The following is a 16,691-nucleotide window of genomic DNA, read 5'->3' on the forward strand; positions in this document are numbered from 1 at the left end:
TAAACTCAATCTCTCTCTCAGGTGGTAAACTAGACACATCCTTGGGGAATACTTCTGGAAATTCTCTCACTAAGGGAATCTCATCCAGCTTACTATCAGTCTCAAGTGTTAAGGAAGCGAAGATCATGTACACTCTTTCATTTTCTTTTAAACAAGTTTAATGTCGGCAACACTAAGAAATTCCGTACTCTTACATTCACCAAAGGAAATAGATTTATCAAAGCAGTTTAAAAGGACATGGTGAGAAGATAACCAATCCATACCAAGAATTACATCTAATTGACTAAGAGGTAAACAAATTAAGTCAACTAGAAACTTCTTATCAGAAACTGTCAAAGGACATTTCAAACACACTAGGGATGTAGTCACTAGACCATTAGTAGGGGTTTCAATAATTAAATCAAAATCTAACAAAGACACAGAAAAATTCAATTTTTGGAAACAAGAGACAGAAATAAAGGAATGAGTTGCACTAGAATCAAATAGTACAACAAAAGGCGTCTCAGCTACGAAACAAGTACCTTGTATCAAATTTTCTGACCGAGCAGCATCAGCACCACTAAGAGCAAATACTCTCCCTACAGTCTTTGGACGCTCAATCTGCGAACCCGATGCAATAACATGTGTTCTTCATGGTTCAGGACATTGGGTACTGATGTGACCCTTACCACTGCAATTGAAGCAGGTAATCTCCTTGTCACAACACTCAGACTGATTATGACCAACACGTCCACACTTCCCGCATCTTCCTGAAGGAGTGAACATAGACCCTTCAACACTTCCAGTAGCACTAATAGTGGATCCTCTAGTAAATGACTTGCTTTTATTAGCAGCAGCTTTACTCCCTTGAAATCTAGTAAGAGCGGAGTAAGGCTTACTCCTACTCGTAGTACTAGAACTCATAGCACGTATAGGACCTCCAACTCCTTTATAAAAAGCAGCACGAGCACGGTTGTCACAATCATAAATGCTGTACTTATTGACTAGAGTAGGAAATTGATATGTCTCTTGATAATTAATTGCAGTTTTCACTTCAGGACGCAGACCATTTACAAATTTTATACATTTAGCCCTTTCACCACCCTCACCATGGTAATGTGTACAATAACGAACCAAAGCATCAAATTTGGCAGCATACACTGCCACTGTGTCGTTCCCTTGATTCAGTTCAAGGAATTCCATTTCTTTCTAACTCTTCACATCATCTGGGAAATATTTCTCAAGAAAAACCTTCTTGAAGTTGCCCCAATTCAAGTGCACCCCTCCATCAATCATCCTTCGAAGAGCTCCTTCCCACCAAAAGTGAGCATCAGCAGTCAACATGAAGGTGGCCAACTTCACCTTCTGAGTGAGGGGACAATCCATAACGTTGAAGATTTTCTCAATCTCCGTTAACCAATTCATAGCAGCATCTAGGTCATTTCCTCCTTTAAATGTAGGTGGGTGATTTCGCTGAAATTGCTCCAACCAGTTAGGAGCGACTTCAGTCCTATTGTTATTATTCATAGCTTGTGCTAATGCTTGAAAAGCATCAGCAATCACACGATCATTTCTATCAGCCATAATCTAAGAAAATAATACAATTAATAATAAACATAATCAATCATCATACTAGCATACCAACAAGTTCCACAATCAATTCAGTCCATCATTCAACTACTAAATAAGCATAATAAACTCATAACTCATGGTCGATTGGATCAACCAAGCTCTGATACCACTAAATGTGACACCCTCTACCCCAACATTAATATACAATAAATGTAAATATTTTTTTTTTCTTTTTGAGTAAATAAAATCTTTCATAGTTGACAACCTCTTTCATAGATAAAATAATTATCTCAAATATTATAAGGTAGAAATTCACATTCGTAACTCATAAATCATGTAAGTATCAAAACTCAAGAAATCATATAAAGAAAAATATAGATTAATTCCAGCAAAGGTGGCAGTGCCTCCTAGTTAGGAATTAAATTATAACTTCTAAATCATGTAATAAAAATAATATGACAAAGATGCATATTTTTGTCTTTTATCAAGGATGTTCAAAATTACAAAAGAAAGATTATAAACTTTATTTACGTTATTTCTTCGCTGGAAATTACAAAAGAAAAAAAAAGTTATTAAAACAATAACATATTAGAATAAGCTAGCTATGCCCCGATGTCACATTCTATCAGAGCACGCCCAACTGAAACCTTAAGCCTCATCACCAATATCCTCATGATGATGATCGCCTACAACATAATTTAAACACATACAAAGTAACAAGGGACTGAGAAACATCTCACTCAGTTTCAGGTGAAGAAATAAAGGTTAGATAGCACACACATACAACAAATATAAGTCACATGTAAACAATACACATACATAATCAAATATCAAATATACACTCATTTATCATGCTATAATGTCATGGACTTAACTCATAAATGCATGACTGTGGCACCATACGGAAGTTTCACATATCATCACTGGTGACCCTAAGGTACACTTGGTTACATTACTGGTGACCCTAAGGTACACCTTGTTAGCTTGTTACGTCGTGGGTGACCCTAAGGTACACCTTGTTAGCCGTGGGTGACCTAAGGTACACCTTAATTGTTAGCATTACTGGTATGTGGCCTCAGTGGCACACCTGAAGTCATATATACATATGATGCATGTCACACATTCATAATTTCATTGACTAAACATTTAACTTATTACAGAATTTCATTTAGTACATCATGTCCATTTTTCATATTCTCACCATCATAAGTTGTCTCAATAGTTCATTCTTATGTCTCATGTCATTTGGACATATTTCACATAGTCATGTCATAAATACTCCTCATAAGGTCCGCACAAGAATTCACAGAGATCCACAGAGAGCATTCTTATTCATATTAAAACTTATTTATTTTTAACATTAATTACATAATCATTTATTACTTCTAACAAGGAATAAAGTAACAAGAAACAAAGTAGAGCAAACAGAAAATAAAATAGAACAACAGGCAAGGGATTGGGGGCCAATTCGACAATCAAACTATCCAACAATTATCCCCACACCCCCGAGCAAGGTTTCTCACTCCCCCCTTACCTGGATAAGCGGAGTTGAAACTAGAGCAGAACCTCCTCCTCTGAATTCCCTCTTCCTTTCTCTCTGTTTCTTTCTCTTTCTCTTTCTCTTTCTATCTCTCTCTCTCTCTCTCTTTCTTTCTCTCTCTAAGATTTTCACTTCTCACTCAGTTATAATTTTTCACCCCATGCCTCCTATTTATAGGCATCCTGGTGTACCCGGAACTATGTTCATCAGCAGAGTTTTCTTTAACTTCCCAAACTATGTTCTTGAAGCAAATTCTTTTTCTCTTTTTATTTTATATTTTTATTTTTGCTTCAATTTCCTTTTTTACGTGCCTCCTTTTCGAAATTTCAAATAATCTCCTATTTGAGTAAGGAATGACATCTTTCTAGATTAGAAGAAGTTTGAGAAGATGTAGACTTTTCCTTCGGTTGAAAGGATGACGAGAGTCCAAAGTCTAGTAGGCCTCCTTAGTATAAGGGCACTCGATTCTTGTATTTTAGAATGTTCTCCTTTCTCAAAATTTTTTGCATACTATGTGTCTTCCATTTTCTAATGAATGTATATGCTAAACTAAAAATGTATGATATTTGTTTTCTGCCTAAATTTTATCATTATTTTTTTACTAAGGTTATGATGCATGATTTTTGCTATATATTTATTTGTTTTTTTTTTTGTTTTTTTTTTAAATAAACTATCCTATATGATGCTTTGAGGTTTGGGTATATAGAAGGGAGTTAAATTTTTTTATCATATTTTTTTTATTAATATCTATTTTTTTGTAATTCTTATCCATTTGAAATAAATAAACACAAACAAATGCAACACACATATGCTCAAACAAATGTACACCCACAAATAGTCATGTTTAAATCCTTGGTCTGTGGTCCCTGCAAGAAAAGTGTATTGTATAGGACAGTTCTAATCTCACTGGTCTTAAGGCCCCCAAGGTGCCCCCATTATAGGGACCCAGTATCTCTATCGTCGTCACCTAGCAAACTTTAAGGTCTGTCGTAGTATTTCGGGCTAGAGTAACCGGTTATCACCTTGAGTGTGATTTTCGACAAGGCTCATAGGCTCCAAGGCCAAACTTGGGCTGGTCGTACGTCAACTACTCCCTATATTTAATACCCTCATGGCCCCGGGTGTAGGGGAACTGTTGTGTACAAAGATTTGTGTACAATTTTTATTTAAACAGATGTAGAATTACAATAGGCAAATAGATATTAAAGCCAAACAAATAAAGCAAACAAACTAAAGGGAAAAAATATTTAAATTATTATTTTTATTTTATTAACTTCATCAATTAAATGGGCCTAACCCTCTTTAAACTTTCCCAGTGGAGTTGCCATCTGTTGCAACCCGAAAATTTCCAATCTCGCGACCTATGGTTTAGACATCCTTTTGAAAATCTCATCAATTAAGAAATGTCCGAACACTAAGCTAATCCTTAATTAATGGTTTTGAAAAGTGAGTTCATGGAGTCGCCACCAATATTTTACTCAAAATATTGGAAAAAGAAAGGGTTTTTAAAAAATCTAATAATGACCTTAATAACCAGAATTGGGTTCAGGGTCGGTAACGTGTAAGGAAGGTATTAAGCACCCCTACAACGCCCTTAATCGGTACCCTATATATGACAAAGTTAACATTATAAACAATAATAATATAAATATTAAATCCCCTTTTATTGATGACTATTTACATGCTTGAAATTTAAATTAAACAATTGACTCTAAAATATCTACATGATTGTTTTTATTATAACAATACTTATCAAAAATAAGAAATAAAAGAGAGAGAAGAAGATTAATTGAAATACCTCGTAGCAAGCTTTGTTAAATCTTCCGATATGGAAATTCTAGGTGTTTTGTGGCAACCTTTCACACTACAAAAATGTCTCACAAATCTCAAGAAATACAATAGGAGGGATAGAGAGAGAGAGAGAAATTTCGAGCTCTAAGGAGTTCTGGATGAAATTTTGTGGCCCTGAGAACTGTGCCCGAGCTGTCTATTTATAGACATCAAAAGGGTGCCAGAACGGCCCGTTCCAAATCCGGAACGGCCCATTCTAGATCCAAACTTTATGTGTTAAATTCTTACCCTGGAACGGCCCGTTTTGGAGTTGAGGTTAACACAAAAATGCCTTGCTAGAACTGCCCGTTCCAAACTAAGTTTTTAGACTTTTTTAGCAGTTTGGAACAGCCATTCTAGTTTTGGAACGACCTGTTCTAGCCTAAGATTTTTAGGCCTTTTGCCTGGTTTGGAACGGCCCGTTCTGGTTTTGGAACGGCCCATTCCAGACTAGGTTTTTAGGCTTTTTTTATGGCTTGGAACGACCCATTCTAATTTTTGAACAGCCCGTTCTAGGCCACTAAAACCAATGTATTTGGGCTTTAAGCCTTCTAATATCCTGTCCTGTTGTTTGCATGCTTCAGGAACTCCTTCCCTTCATAACAGAGGTCCATTTCCTTGTTTGTATGCCCCCCAGACGAAATTGGGTGTCTACACTTACCAATAGAGACTAGGGACCTCTTAATAGGCTACTGAATAGTCCAATCCATCATAAATCATTCATCAGAAGTCCAATATACATTATCCATAAATTAATAATAATGATGTGCAATATAATTGATATTAACATATAAATATAATTTATTAATTAATGTTAATCCATAATAATAATAATAATAATAATAATAATAATAATAATAATAATAATAATAATAATAATAATGATGATGATGATGATGATGATGATGATGATGATGATGATGATGATAATGATAATAAAAAAGAGAATAATTATATAAATATAACATTCTCCCACTTGGATAACATTAATCAATAAATCACATATATTAATTAACAATATAAGAAATATAAACATGAGCCACAAAGATACTATCTAATAGGGATACATAGCTTATGTTTATATTTCATAAATAATGACAACGAAAAATAATAAATATGTGATCCCAAAAAATGGTCCAAGCATTTTTATATGCTAGAAGAGATGTAATAAAAATGACATCATTGATAAATTTATATCCCATGAAAATTATAATAATAAAAAATGTAAACTTCAGACTCCCACTAACCCAATAAATCAAAAAACTTAACCACACCCATATGAGTAACATGATTTTGAAAATTTTCAATAGCTAAACCTTTAGTCAATGGATATGCTCAATCCGAGTCTGAAAGTCCAAAACTTTCTCTCTAACAAACTGAAATTTATATCAAAATGCTTTGAGTGAGTAGAACTTATTTTGTTTTGAGAGAAATGCACAACAACAGTATTGTCACAATATATCATAAGTGGCCTATAAATACTTTCAAGAATATGAAAGCTAGAAATCAAATTTTTAAGCCACACAACTTGACAAGTAGTCTTATAACAAGCGAGATACTCTGCCTCTATGGTAGAAGTAGTTGTAAGAGTTTGTTTAACACTCTTCGAAGAAATAGCTCTTTTTGCCATCATAAAAATAAAGCCGAAAGTAGATTTTTCAATCGTCAAGACAACTAACAAAATCATAATCAAACTAACCAATGACCTTAATAGTTGATCAGACCACTAGTACAAAAAAGGTCTTTTACGTTAGGTATTTTTAGGCTTTTACGTTGGAAAAGGCTCCGACATTAATACGGGAAACGTAAATTTACGTCGCCTCTGAGAGATGACGTAAATTTACGTCGGATATGCCTATGCCCGACGTAAAAAAGGCCTGAGATTTTACGTCGGACCACACCATGTCCGACGTAAAATCTGGCATTTTTAAATTTTTTATTTTTATTTTTTATATACCCAATATAAAACCTGCATATATAAATCAGGCAGTCTAGAATACAAATTCAAATTATATTTCAAAATATTTCAAAATTGAATGACAAAAAGAAAATATTATATAAATCTTAAAAAACATAAATTATGACAATGTAAATCCTATTATCCTAAAAAAGTTATAAAAAATATGTTTGTCAATCCTATCAAACTGAAACATAATATCTAACTAACTAAACTTAAAAATCTAACTATTGTATACTTTGAAGAAAAAAAGTTGCCCATTGTTCTCTTATCTTGATGATCTCATCTTCGGGCAACGGAGATGGATCTTGAAAGACCTGAAACATTAATTTAAGTGTCATTAATATGCAATGTTAATTATCGTAAAGGTAAATTACTTAAATAAATTTGGATATGAATTACCTGCACCCAAGAATCAGTAATACCCGCAGAAACTATGACTCTCATCCAATACATGATGTAATAGCCACATTCAAACGAGTCTTGTTGCTTATTACACTAAAATGAGAAACAAATAACTATTATTTCCAAAGTCAATAAATTTAAATATTATTGAATGTATTAATTAATTTTCTAACCTTAGGGTATATGAAGTGCAAATACACAATTAACACAGATTTATGCATCTCTGGAACGGTCCATTCTAAAATCAGAATGACCCGTTCCAGATGCAATACTTCTATGTTAATTAATTGTTTATTTGGAACGGCCCGTAGAACAGCCCGTTCCAGATCAACAATTAACAAACAAAAAAATCAAGCAGAATGGCACGTTCTGGTTGGAGAACGGGCCGTTCCAGATGAACATTCAACTGAAAATGAAGAAAAAAAATTGCGTAGAGAATAACAGAAGAACTAACCTCAAATGTGCAATGTGAAGACTCCTAGAGACTTAAAAATGTGCAATGTGCAAACAAAGGCGTAGAGAATAAGAGAGAATAAGAGAGAATAAGAGAAGAACATTTTGAAAACAATGGCGCGCAGGGGAAGATACTGAATATAAGCACTAATTTACGTCGGATCCCCTACTGTTTGACGTAAATTAGTTAGCTTTTATTTACGACAGTGCCACCACGTATTTTTAACGTCGCGTTTTGGGTTTTCTGACGTAAATGAGGTGACATAAAATCCTATTTTTGTACTAGTGGACTTATTATAGGTCAATATATGATCCTTGGTTCCCTGCAAATATCTAAAGACCTTTTTAACAGCTTTCCATTGACCCATACCTGGGTCACTTAAGTATCTCCCTAAAGCATTAATAACAAAAGCAATATCAGAACGAATACAAACTTGAGCATACATCAAACTACCAACAACGGAAGCATGAGACCTTTTCCATTTTAACTCTATCTTTATCATTTTGGGTTCATCAATCTTAAAGGGCTGCATAGACAAAACTTATAAAATATAAGGGACGGAACCATCTATATTAAAATTAATTATCACTTTATAAAATTTTAAAATATTTAACATTATTAAAATTAAAAGAAAAATAGACATTTTGTGCCTCTCTAATTAAAAGGATAACTAGTGGTTAATCAAAGGATGAGAAGTTTGAAAAATGAAAGTGGCATTGAAGTAGAAAAGAAGAGAGAGAATAAATCAAAAGGTAAATAAAAAATAATAAAAGAGAAAGTAATTTAAAAATTCTTATAAAGATAAATTAGTTTAAAAATCATATATAACAAAAAAGAATATCCCATTTATTAATAGTATAAATGTTACAAAATATTACTTTGATAATATTTTTAAAATACTGTCATTAATATATAAAAATGTTGCTAAAAGTTTTAGTAATATAAATTTTATAAAATATCATAAAAATATATTAACAACTAAAAAAAATCTTGTTGAAATGTACAGACAATAAGGGAAGACAATTGTTTCTTTTCCACATCTCATGGTGGTTCTGGGCTTTAAAGAGGCTCAAAATTTGAGTTCTAGACTTTCTCGTGTTGGATGAGCTAACCTGCTCTGGATTCCACAAACAAATCTCATGGAACCGGTGCTCCATTTCTCTGGCTATCTATTCATGATTGCTGTAAGAGAAAAATAAGGTAATGGTGCAGCATATATTTAGTTTATAATTAACTTTTCATAGTTATATATATTCCTAAAGTTCTGCCTAATACGATGTTACAGATATACTCGTACAATCACGATATAAATTTCCTACTTTCCCAATAGCTTTTATTAACAAAAGTGACATACAATTTAAAGGTTTCAACCTTCCAGTTTATTAATGCACGGGGATTTCAATTTGGCGGTGGGCATTCGACAAGTAAAGGCAATCGCAATAATGACCCACAATTTGATTCTCATTAGTCAAAAATCATCTTAGTTCCAAAATAAATGCCACTAACCAGCCTCCATCGTGTCTTTGAAAATTTGCACAGAAACATGTAATAAATAAATAAAACAAAGTGGCATTTACACTAGTAGTATCCATAAATTAAACAAAAAAGAAAAAAAAGAATGACAAGTTTCCGGTAACTACGGTAAAGCTTAACAAGACCTGTAGTTGGGATAGTCATTCGCAGCATACCGACATTTTGGTCAAAAAGACATTCCTTTGAGCCATTTTCCATGTTCACACCGTTAATCCGGTCCCACATGGTGGAAGATAGAGGCCATGGTATTTTCTTATATATTAAAATTAAGAGCATGCATCATGATCAGTAACCAAAACCTCATTTCTCACTTGTAACCTTAAGAGGTAAGTGAAGTATATCTGAATATATATTCTTAAGCCTCCACAAGAATGTTAAATGCAATATCAGAACTCTTGAGGCACCGTTGGACATGGAGAGTGACGGGGTGTGTCGAGCATTGTGGGGTTCTACTGCTACGCCCTGAGTCCTTCGGCCCAATACTTGATGGGAGCATGGAGCCTGGTGAAGAAAGTGGTGTACAGCTTGGTAAGCGCACTTGTGTGTACCTCCACGCTTCTCGTTCACAGGGACAGCTGCGCGTGGGCACGTGGGAGGGGTCCGTTTTTCAAAACACTGGTAGGTTTTGCAGCCTTGGTGATTACCTCAGTCTTTTCCTTTTTGGAAGATCGCAGAAGAAGGGAAGAAGGAAAGTGGGTATGGCAAAACGATGAACGTGATTTCTGGTGCGGCATTTGCCTCCATGGCCATGAGCTTCTCCATGGAACTGGAACTTGGATTCGAAGTTGGCGTCTCTAATTTCATGATTGGGTGGTTCTTGGTGAGGGCCATGAAGGTGAGGTTAATGATAGCTATAGTTGCAACACTGTTCTGTTATATGCTTCTCAACCTCCGTTATATCCCTCATATCCTGCGCCCAAGGGGTGCTTATGAAGATCGATGTGGCACTAGGATTTTTTTTAATATATCCCATAACGTTCAACACTATTGAGCTTGGTACGTAAAAAAATATAAATCTCCCGTCTATTTTTAAGAATCTAAGATTTTAATCTTAGTTGTTATCTGGGTAAATCTAAAGTAGTGGTTGATGCTTTGAGAAGGAAACATCTATATTCATCTTTCTTTATGGTTAAAGAGATGTACCTTTTGGCTCAAATTAGGAATTTAAGTTTGACTTGTAAAATTACTCCTAATAGTAGGAAACTAGGTATGACTCGAGTAACGAGTAGATTGTTGAAGGGTGTTGGATAAGCATAATTAGTCGATTCATTTTGGTGGCAAGGTATGAGTCTATAGGACAAGATAGTAAATAAGAATTTGCCTGGGGTATAAATGAAGTGGTAAGACTTGAAGATCGAGTATGAGTACATAGTGAACTTACACTTAGGCGTCTAATCCTTGGAGAGGGTTATAAAAGTAAAATTAATATAGTGACAAATGTCCTGAGTAGGATGAGCATTTATCTATCATTTTGATGATGTAAGGGTTGAATTTGATTGAGGATATTAGAAACTTAAGCGTGATGTGTGAGCTCATCCTTAGGAGCATTGAATTGAGTATGTTGAAATGGACTAATAGATTAATAGATGTGATTAGAGGACCCAGGAGTTAAATCCTTTCTTAGTGAGCCAAGTGGAAAAGATTGGTAGGGATATAAATGGCCCTTTTACGAGTGGAAGTTATGGTGTTTTGGGGTTCATGGATAGAATCTATGTGCCTAGTAAACCCAAATTAAGGAAGATGATATTAGAGAAAGAATATAAGAATACTCTTAGCATTCATTTAGGAGTTACTAAAATGTATCAGAGTAGCGCAGCGGAAGCGTGATGGTTTAAGATGAAAAGAGAAGTAGAGGAGATGGTTAGAGTTCTTTAAGAATTATGAATTTTAATTGAATTATCACCCTTGTAAGGCGTATGTTGTAGCTGACACTTTAAGTAGAAAATCTTTGAGAGTGCTTTCTTTGATGATTAGGGAATTGCATATGATTGAGGAGTTTAAGGATATGAGTTTAGGGTGTAAGTTGACCTCTAAGAGTATTAAGTTAGGAGTTTTGAGAGTGATTAATAGCTTGATAGATGAGATTAAAGAAGGTTAGAAGGTAGATCCTTTCTTATTAAGTCAAGTAGAGAAGTTGAATCAAGGTGTAGAGAGTGAGTTTAGATTTGAAATGGATAGAGTGATGAGATTTAAGGATAGGTTGTGCATTCCTAGTGTGTCAGAGCTTAAAGGAGCAATCCTAGAAGAAGGTCATAGGAGTAGCCTTAGCATCCATCCAGGAGCCATTAAGATATACCAAGGCCTTAAAAAGGTGTTTTGGTGGTCAAAGACGAAAAAGGAAGTGTAGAAATTTGTGTATGCTTGCTTAGTGTACTATCCGTACTTCGCAATCGGGCTCCGAGCTCGGGTTATCAACGCGGGGCGACCCCGGACAACTAGTTGTCTGGTGTCAGCCCGGTATTTGAGCAAATCACAACTGAAACCCGGGATCCCGCCCCAGACGGGCTCCCTCATCTAATTACATCGCAACATATCCTATCTCAGGCCCAAGGTCCAAGACAAACCTAAATCACTTCAAGGTACGTGCATTATATATACGAGACTATTATTCATACAAACACTAACTTTGGCATCGGAGTCTCTTTTGCAGGTACCTCCCCCATCTTGGAGCACCAATACATCAGGCAAAGAAGGCTCACCGATCTTACTGGACGAGTCACCTCTACGACCAAATTCCGGTAAGAACATTTAGCGCCTACTGTGGGGCCAATCTGGAACGGGCCGTTCCGAAATTAGAACGGGTCGTTCCAGATAAACAATTAATACAAAATTATTAAAACTGGAACGGGCAATTCTGAAATCATAATTAATATCATTAAAAATAACGCAATTAAAATTATTTGACATAATCCCCTCCTAAAACGCAAGTTTTTTTAAAAATAATATCTCGTTGATGATATTCTAATTTTTGTACCTTTTACAAGAAGGCTTACAAAGATATTCCTAATTAATAGGATCATAATTAATGATTATCCTAATTCATAAAATAAAAATGAAGAGATTCCTAATTAATATCATTAAAAATAACAATTATTCTAATGAAAAATAATAATACTAAGGATCTGAACCTTTTCAAGATAATGACATATAAAGAAACAGAATATATGAAATAACTCAAGATTTATGGCAATCCTAATTAGTGGTCCACTTCAGTTTTCTTCAATTTGTTAATATTACTATATAAGTGCATAGTCTGGAGGTTTTCACTGTTCTTTTTTTCTAGTGGTATGAAGTGAAGGAAGCTAGATTCAAATTGAGAGGCTATGGTTTTTAACACTTGGTCTTAAAGAATAAATTTTTGGTATAATTAGGAGGTACATCCCACCATGCTGGCTCATATTAGGGGTATAGTGGTACCTCTAGTTACAACTCCATATCGAAGGTGGGGATTGAATTCCAACTTTTGGTTAAGGAACACAAATGTCAAATCATTTATACTAGCAACTTTTGATGTTAGGTTGTACTCTAATGTACTGCTCCTGGTTTTATTTTGCTGCTAATGTTTAAATTGCATTACACTCTGCATTCACTACAAACTGTTGCATCATTTAAATGAAATTCAATGCAACTGTACATGTAAAGCTGATCATTTTGCTTCATTGGAAACAAGTTCAGTAACTCTTTTTATCATTTAGGGAACCTAATTTTAAGAATTACCGCTGGTTAAACAAATGTTATGTTTTCCGTTTGAATTGTTTAAGGCTGATTCAATAGTTGAATTGTGTGGCTGTTTTGCAAACTATTGTAGTAATTAGTATCTGGCTTTGAATTTTCTTCTCTTTGTAAGTTCAGGAAAGAGAGAATAGCTGACAGAGTTTGTTTCTCTTTAATTAGACATTCTTACTTCTAAAGTCTCATGGTTTTGCTACTCCTTATTTTTATTGCATATCAGTAGACTTGCATATGTGTTGCCCTGTCTTTCTTGCTTTGTATAGGTCAATTTGTTCCACTGTGCTTATATTGGTAGTATTACTGATCTGGTAGTATTACTATTTTGTTAAAGATTTCTGTTAATTGCTGCCCTTTTGATTGCTTGTTCATGTCTTACTAATGATGACTGATGAGTGACATGTGAACAGCAGTGACAACTTTTGTTGTTTGTTCCTTGAACCTTTCATTGCTTATGATTGTATATGTCTTCCTGTACTCTCTAATGCAATGCATTGCACAATTCACACTTTTTAAATTCCTCCACATTTTAAGCTAAAATAATCTGTTGGGATATTGAGGTTAGCTTTCAGAAGTCGTGTACTGCATTGAATGGCGATTTTGGTGAGCAAGTTATAGAAAAACAGTTTTCAAAAAGATTCAACTTTACATATGACCTTATATCACTGTCACACTCAACCTTTCAGACAGAAGGTCCTAGAAGGGTTATGGTAAAAATAAAATCATTTACCTTTTAGAAGTTGGAAACAAACACAAATAAAAAAGCAAAGGGAAAATCCTGATTGTAGTTTACATAATGCCTAGTCTAGCAAAAGCAAGCTTTTCTCTTGTTTCAGAAAACAAGGTGTGGAGCCATTTGTTTAATTTGGAAGCACAAGGAAATGTAAACAAAATGAATAGAGGGAAAATGATAAACCTTTCTTAAGAGGACAAAAGTGTTGATGCATCATGCATACAACTAGTGTTATGGGGATGATGTATTAGCTTACAACCACCCAAGCCTTATTCAACTATGTGATGTCGGTTGCATGGATCACAACATTATTTGGCTCAGTTAAAAAACAATTATTTAGAGATACTATTTACCATGGGACTGATTCTTAACAATTTCTTCTAATGTATTTCGTGGTCTCCTTTATTTCTCGGGACTAAAAATCATGCAATAAACTTTCCTCGTGATCATATGCATATTTTATTGTATATGTATACCTTTTGACATTTTTTTTTTCATAATATACCGTACATATGGTTGAAAATGTTATGTACATATGATTGGGTGAATGAAGTCATAGCTTATACATCCCTGTACGTGCACAATTGTAACTTGCCTGCAATAATGTACTTAGCCATTAAAATTTTCATATTTTTTCTGTTTCCTGTTGCATTGTTTCAACAGGAGAAAATGAAAGCAATTTATGTCTTTATGTTTTGAGATATAACTAGCTTTCAAGAAGGAACTTTGCCATTAAAATATTATCTTATTTTTCCTGTTTTGTTTCTCTTAGATTCAAGAGAACATGAAAGCAATCGATGTCATTCCATTACTGACTCCTGTTGTGATGGAGAAGATTGAAGCTGTTGTTCAAAGCAAGCCAAAGCGCCCAGATTCCTACCGATAAATTGAAGTATTTCCAAGGGATACACATCTTATATATGAATTGGATCGGATGGGAGGCTCCAACATACTCCCACTGCTTTGGAGTGGAGATTCATGTTGAAATTAATTTGTGTGATTGTTGATGTGATTCCTTCAAGACTTTTCTCCCTTTTTTTTTCATCTGGTTCTGAATATGCCTTGTCTTTTATGGGTTCAAACTTTCCAAATTGATTTTAGAACCAAAGGATTAAGATCTATGAGTTTTTGTTTACATTGGCCATCGAGATTAATTTATACCAAGATTGGATAGTATTGATATATTTTTTTAAATGTCAGACTAATATTTGGATTTTGAGAGGCCAATTGTGATTCTTGATGCATGTTGTTAGCTTTATCAAGTGAATAGAATGGTTATTTTGGTCGAATGAATGGGGCGTAAATTCATTGCACTGGTGGCATATTGAAGGAAGCACATTTTTGAAGGCGTGCGAAGCTAAACAACTAACGCTTGTCGTTATAAAATATTTTCAAAATACAAAGGTGCAGAAATGATTGGTATTGCATTAGCGACATAAAACCAGTAATTTTAAAATGTTTCTTATAAATATATTGATTTCACCTAACCTCAGACGGATCATATCCAACCCTTTCGAGATATTTTTTTTGCATAATCATAGTGCATCCAAGTTTGGTGAATTAGATCAAAAAGTGTTAAATAGTTAAAAATAGAATTCTATAGTTTATAGTAGAGTATTATTCGACTTGAATAGGATTATTTTTATGAATAATATTTGTACTTTATCAAAAATAAAATTAAATATTGATAAATTATTTTTGCATGCTAATTAGTTGTTGTGATATTTTATTGTCGTGCTCGTAGGTCTTGAGTCTCTTAAATTTTTCCTATTAGCTGAGTCGTTAGTAATCCTAAAAGTAAGATTTTTTAAGGCCTAATAATATATTATTATTATTATTATTATTATTATTATTATTATTATTATTATTATTATTATTATTATTATTGTTATTACAATATAACGATTGTAATATTTTAATATATCATTGGTTGGATTTATCTTGATACTATTTTATTGGTACGATTTATTTTAAATCTTGAACCTCTTGAGATTTTCCTCATCAATTGGATTTTAGTACTCTTAAAAGTAAGAGCCATGAAAGTTGAATATCAATTACAAAGTAAAAAAATTTGGTTTCAATAGGTGAGACTATATCAATTACTCCATCACTTAATTATTATTATATGAAGTAAATAACTAATTTATTACAATTAAGAAAATATAGTTTTTATGATTAAAATTAATAAATATGTCTTGAATTTTATTTTTTTAAAATTACATAAAATAATGAGATATTTAATATATGTTTCTAAGGTTTTTGTATTCCAAGATAAAAAAATAGGAGGTTATTTGTATTTTAAGAGATGTACATTAAATAAATTTCACTTATTTGCTAAAATCATAAATGCATTTGTTTTGATATGGAAAACGCATTAGAAAAGACCTAACTTAGGTTCAAGTCCAAAACATTCAGAATGTATAATCTATCTTTCTTTAGGACTAAAGGTCTCTATTTATATCAGAGTTATCATTTATGAGTTTCATAATTTCTTAGTTTCCATCCTAAAATCTCGGAATGAATAGTGTTATGTTATAAAATTTAATCCATGCATTAATGATGTTGATCTTCGTATTAAATCTCTCAACTCGATAAATATTCAACAATCCCTAAATTTAGGTTACTAACTTTGGCATTGTATAATGTGTAGACCTCTCGAAATATTACTTACCCCTCAATCTAAAGCATGAGGTGCATAATGGTTGCAGGTAACCCTTCTTTTATATGCCAATTAGTCAAGGTCTCTTAGAATAATCTTGAGACAGTTTAGTTACCCTTAACCGTAATCCTCGATTTTTTGTGCATGGTGGTTGGTTGCAAGCAAGTCCTACTGACTTATTTTTTAGTTGATATTTGGTGCGTGGTGTTTCATTGCAACTCGATCTTATTCATGTCTTTTCGATTGATATTTTATGCGTGGTGGTAGGTTGTAAGTAGATTCTACCCAAGTCTTTCTGAG

At 33.7% G+C, this 16,691-nt stretch overlaps 1 long non-coding RNA gene across 4 annotated transcripts; it reads left to right on the forward strand.

The window, feature by feature from the left end:
• Window positions 1-9,539: 9,539 nt before the first annotated feature.
• LOC114916765 (uncharacterized) lies at window positions 9,540-14,959 on the forward strand. Of its 4 annotated transcripts, XR_014427987.1 has the most exons (4): window positions 9,540-10,105; window positions 11,921-12,008; window positions 12,642-12,712; window positions 14,505-14,959. It is a non-coding gene; the product is annotated as an uncharacterized LOC114916765 (long non-coding RNA). The 4 variants fall into 4 exon arrangements; XR_014427986.1 differs by lacking the exon at window positions 12,642-12,712 and having other exon boundaries at window positions 9,544-10,105; XR_014427988.1 differs by having other exon boundaries at window positions 9,545-12,008; window positions 12,554-12,712.
• The last annotated feature ends 1,732 nt before the right edge of the window (window positions 14,960-16,691 follow it).

This window comes from Cajanus cajan, chromosome 7 (genome assembly GCF_000230855.2).
Source record: "Cajanus cajan strain Asha chromosome 7, NIPB_CcT2T_4, whole genome shotgun sequence".
Lineage (NCBI taxonomy): Eukaryota > Viridiplantae > Streptophyta > Magnoliopsida > Fabales > Fabaceae > Cajanus > Cajanus cajan.